The sequence below is a fragment of the Cherax quadricarinatus genome, unplaced genomic scaffold, assembly GCF_038502225.1.
Source record: "Cherax quadricarinatus isolate ZL_2023a unplaced genomic scaffold, ASM3850222v1 Contig326, whole genome shotgun sequence".
NCBI classification, from domain to species: domain Eukaryota; kingdom Metazoa; phylum Arthropoda; class Malacostraca; order Decapoda; family Parastacidae; genus Cherax; species Cherax quadricarinatus.
Genome location: NW_027195352.1, coordinates 33,493 through 39,074, shown reverse-complemented (window position 1 = coordinate 39,074; position 5,582 = coordinate 33,493).

Genomic DNA, 5,582 nt, shown 5'->3' with positions numbered 1-5,582 from the left:
GGACGAGGCGCAAAAACTGCATACTCAGGGAATCAGAAGGCAAAAAGCACTTGCGCCTCGTCCCTACCAACCCTACCAACCGAAGACCCACAAACCAAATGTGCCTATGAGACCGGTTTTACAAAGGAGCGTTCCTACCTTATGAATCTACCAACTTTTTTCACCAAGGTATTTTAGGAGGTAGATCATGGTAATGTGTATGATATTGTGTATATGGACTTCAGAGAATATGGATAGAGTTCCACATCAGAGGCTATTGAGGAAATAGGAAAAAAATTTTCCTGGGTAGAGGCGTGGTTGACATAAATGGGGAAAAATCATAGTGGGGGTGCTTCACCAGTGGATTTCCACAGGGCCTTCTGTTGTTCACAATTTACATAAACGATATAGATGAGGGAATGAACAGCGACATAAACAAGTTTGCTGATGACACCGAAATAGACCGCCTAATTCATTCTAATGAGGATATTAGAACACTCCAGGAAGATTTGAATAGACTGATGCAGTGGCCGGAGAAGTGGCAGATGCAGTTTAATATAGACAAATGCAAAGTTTTAAACGTTGGACAGAAAAATAGCCATGCCACATATAAACTAAATAATGTATATCTTAATATTACTGACTGCGAAAAGGATTTAGGAGTTCTGGTTAGCAGTAATCTAAAACTAGGACAACAGTGCATAAGTGTTCGCAATAAAGCTAACAGAATCCTTGGCTTCATATCAAGAAGCATAAATAATAGGAGTCCTCAGGTTGTTCTACAACTCTATATATCCTTGGTTTCGCCTCATTTAGATTATGCTGCACAGTTTTGGTCACCGTATTACTGAATAGCTATAAGTGAACTGAAAAACGTACAAAGGAGGATGATAAAGTTGATCCCATGTATCAGAAATTTTCCCTATGAGGATAGACTAAGGGCCCTGAATCTGCACTCTCTAGAAAGGCGTAGAATTAGGAAGGATATGATTGAGGTGTATAAATGGGAAACAGGAATAAATAAAGGGGATGTAAATAGCGTGCTAAAAATATCTAGCCAAGACAGAACCGTCATAGAAGGTAAAACATTGTGTAGTTTTAAAAATGGGTTGTATAGGTACTTGAGTGGGTGTGGGTGGGTACAAGTGGGATCTGACAAGCTTGTGCTAATAGGTCTGATGCCGTGCTCCTTCCATAAGTGGATGTGACCTGGACCTGACTAGGATGGGTCAGTGGCTTAAGCCAGTAGGCGACTTGGACATGCCTCGCATGGGCCAGTAGGCCTGCTGCAGTGTTCCTTCTGTATTATGTTTTTATGTAATGGGATAATAAAGCACGGCAATAGTAAAGCACGGAACTTTATGCTGCATAACTGTGCATAAAGCACAATTATGCTGCATAAAGTTCCATATAGTATATCAAAGCGGGAACCAGTCGCCATTTATTAAACAACTGTATACTTTCATGCAAATGAAGTAATTAAATAAATCTGGACTCGTTGGAACTAATTACAAACATGTTGTGACTTACGCAAGCGTATATGTCCGTCAGGTTATGACATTGTGATGTTGATGCAGTTTTACATGACCCTTAGATTATAGACGGGGTTAAGTATGCAGGGCTTCATGGCCCTGAGATTATAGACCCTGAGATTATAGACGGGGTTAAGTATGCAGGGCTTCATGGCCCTGAGATTATAGACGGGGTTAAGTATGCAGGGCTTCATGTCCCTGAGATTATAGACGGGGTTACGTTCATGACCCTGAGATTATAGACGAGGTTACGTTCGCAGGGCTTCATGACCCTGAGATTATAGACGGGGTTACGTACGCAGGGCTTCATGACCCTGAGATTATAGACGGGTTTAAGTATGCAGGGCTTCATGACCCTGAGATTATAGACGGGGTTAAGTATGCAGGGCTTCATGACCCTGAGATTATAGACGGGGTTAAGTATGCAGGGCTTCATGACCCTGAGATTATAGACGGGGTTAAGTATGCAGGGCTTCATGACCCTGAGATTATAGACGGGGTTAAGTATGCAGGGCTTCATGACCCTGAGATTATAGACGAGGTTATGTTCGCAGGGCTTCATGACCATGAGATTATAGACGGGGTTACGTACGCAGGGCTTCATGACCCTGAGATTATAGACGGGGTTACGTACGCAGGGCTTCATGACCCTGAGATTATAGACGGGGGTACGTACGCAGGGGTTCAAGACCGCGAGATTATAGACATGGGTTGACGTACGCAGGGGTTCACGACCTTGTGATTATAAACATTAATTTACGTACGCAAGGGTTCATGACCGTGAGATTATAGACGAGTTTACCTACTCAGGGGTTCATGACCGTGAAATGGGTACACAGGGAATCATTGTGGTGTGATTATAAACACGGGGTTAATTACTCGGAAGTACAAGCCTGAGAGATTACATTGGACAACAACAGATTTGCTACGAGAGAAAAATGTATGTGCTGTAGACTTCTTGATGTTGACTGTGAAATGTGCTAAAAGTTTTATTAGACAATGCCGGAATAAATACATGTCACATATGTAATTTCAAAAGGCATATTTATTTTAAGTGTTGGTGACAAGCTAGCTACAGCTCAACAATATTCACATACGACATTTGCGAGAATTTTGAGTGTGTCTGATTTTTCATGAAGAATTTTTGAAAAAAAAAAAAAAAGATACTAAAAATCCTGACGTGCCGAGTTAGTTCTGACTATAAATTTGGATTCTCCTTATTCGAGTTAATAAAGGATGAATGCATTTGCCTCAGTGCCAGACGACATGTTTTTTTTCCTTGTCCCGCGTTATAAAGCTGGATTTCTCACGAAGGAGTACATGCAGGTGAACTGATAAATATGAAGGTCACTCACGAGAGAGTACATGCCATCTTATTAGGGATTTAGGGGTATTTTCGCAGACATACTTACGCACGAGTACATTTCCGTGAAATTGTAGACATTGAGTCCTTTATGCAGGAGTACATGATCGCGAGATTATATACGCGGAATCATTAATTTAACAGTACATTCCCATTCGAGTACAGATTTCGGGTTATATATGAAGGGGTACATGCCTGTGAGATTATATAAACTGAGTTACTTACACAAGTGTATATGCCAGTGCCGTAAGATTTATTCCTAATGAAACTGTCGCAAAAGTTAATGCAATTTTTTTTCTTTCCGTGACTCATGGAAGGCCCATAAAACTTCTCTCGAAATCTAATCAAAGTTCAGAAGAGAAGAAGGAGGGAAGGTCTCTGAGAGGTGGAGGTTCGGGGAAGATGGAGGTGGGAATACAGAGTCTTGAAGGAGGTGGACGATCTAGGAGGTCATGAGTGAGGGATGAACTACCGAGAGGAAAGAAGGGGTAGAGTGTAGTTAAGAGTAGCTGGTCTTGGGGGAAAGAAATTTGAGTGATGGGCTTTTGACGAAACAGACGGAAGGAAACCATTTTAGGTAATTTACCAGGGGTAAATTACCTCAAATGGGGTAAAAATAAAAATCTCGGTAATAATAGAGAGTCAGTAAACATATAAATAAAACTGCACAAAAATTTATGTAAGGTAAATTATGAAAGTAATATTTATTCAAACAAATTATTTTTAGTTTCTTAATAAAATTTAAAATCTAATTTGTAGGGATCATTTCTTAAGTTGGTAATAATGCAAAACGGGTAAGGATTCCAGCGGCTGGCAACACCGCAAGTGACAGCATTGACTCAAGAGCCGGCACGACAACCACACCTCCCATTGTCTACACCACCATCACGTCATTTTTGGCCTAGTGTCCTATCTCGCTATCAGTAATTGTCTCTGCTCGTAGTCAGTACAAGTGCATTGTTTATGTTAGTACGTTTATGACTTAGACGACCAAGGTGTTTTTCTGGAGTCTGTGGACTTTCAAGTCTAGTGAGTAGTTTCGCTGTACACAAATTTGTTTTGACGTAAATCCCAAAGAAATTCGGGAACCTGTACCATAAGGGAAGCGAGGGTCTGAGAGGATCACGAGTGATTAATGGACTACATCTGGGGAAGGCGTTGGAAAAAGTTGGAAGATCTAGGAGGTAACGCGTGGGAGCTAAAGTACCAAATTGTGAAGGGTGTGGGTGCAGGGTTCTGCACGTGGAAGATGTGGGAGAGTGGCGAATGAGGGATGAATATAGTGGGGTAAAGAGCAGAGGGGTAAAGGCTCTGAGAAACATAAGAATGGTGGAACACTGCAGCAGGCCTACTGGTCCAAAAGAATGGTGGAACACTGCAGCAGGCCTACTGGTCCAAAAGAATGGTGGAACACTGCAGCAGGCCTACTGGTCCATAAGAATGGTGGAATAATGCAGGAGGTCTTTTGGTCCATATAAGGCAGGTCCCTATCAAAACCACCTATGTATATGCCCAACTTTGTCCCAAAGTTACCAAAGAATTTGCGTAGACGTGGCAGTACGTGAGTGAGGGATGAACTACCGAGGTTAGGAGGTGGGACAGAGTTTGGGGAAAGGGAGAAAAGAAATCAAGGCCAGATGGGGTTGTTCATGGACGAGACAGTCGTAGTTGTTACCAACGCCTTGCAACAACAAGAGTTTGCTGTGGTTTCAGTTTGCAACAACAAGACCTTGCTGTGGTTTCAGTTTGCAACAACAACAACAGCTTGCTGTGGTTTCAGATTCCAGGTATGGTGGTATTAACACTTCTCTGGTGACTCAACGAAACGAGAGAGAGATTTATTTTTAGGATATCAACCATTCACCTGCACTGTAGCTATGTGACAAGACTCCAATATAAATAAGTAACTCTGGGTTATCCTAAGTTCTGTGTGTGATGAATGGTTTGAAAAACCGACAAGTTGAAGATTGAGACACTTATGCAACATACGGGAATCTTTATTCAGGAAACGTTTCGCCACACAGTGGCTTCATCAGTCCGATACAAAGTAGAAAGGCGTAAGGAGAGGAGGAGTTTGAGGTAATCAGTCCCTCAGCCTGGAGTCGATGTGTTCAGTCCATCAATCTTGTAGAGTGTACAGCATAGGGCCGTAGACGTGGCTTATGTACTGTAGTGAGGTGAGGCGAAGCAGGAGGGGGTGGGGTCATAGTGGTACCATACACTAGTCGAAGTAGGTCTTCGTCCCAAGGTCAACACTTGTCCGACCTTTGGACGAAGACCTACTTCGACTAGTGTATGGTACCACTATGACCTCACCTCCTCCTGCTTCGCCTCACCTCACTACAGTATATAAGCTACGTCTACGGCCCTATGCTGTACATTCTACAAGATTGATGGACTGAACACATCGACTCCAGGCTGAGGGACTGATTACCTCAAACTCCTCCTCTCCTTACGCCTTTCTACTTTGTATCGGACTGATGAAGCCACTGTGTGGCGAAACGTTTCCTGAATAAAGATTCCCATATGTTGCATAAGTGTCTCAATCTTCATCCTAAGTTCTCTACACATATGCTTCTATGTGTGATAATCTATGCAACTTTTTTTTATAATTTATTTAAAAACTCCATATACAATAGATCAGGTACAGAAAATCATAACTCCACGAGTAATACAAAACTTTTCACTATACAATCCATGAGGTAAGT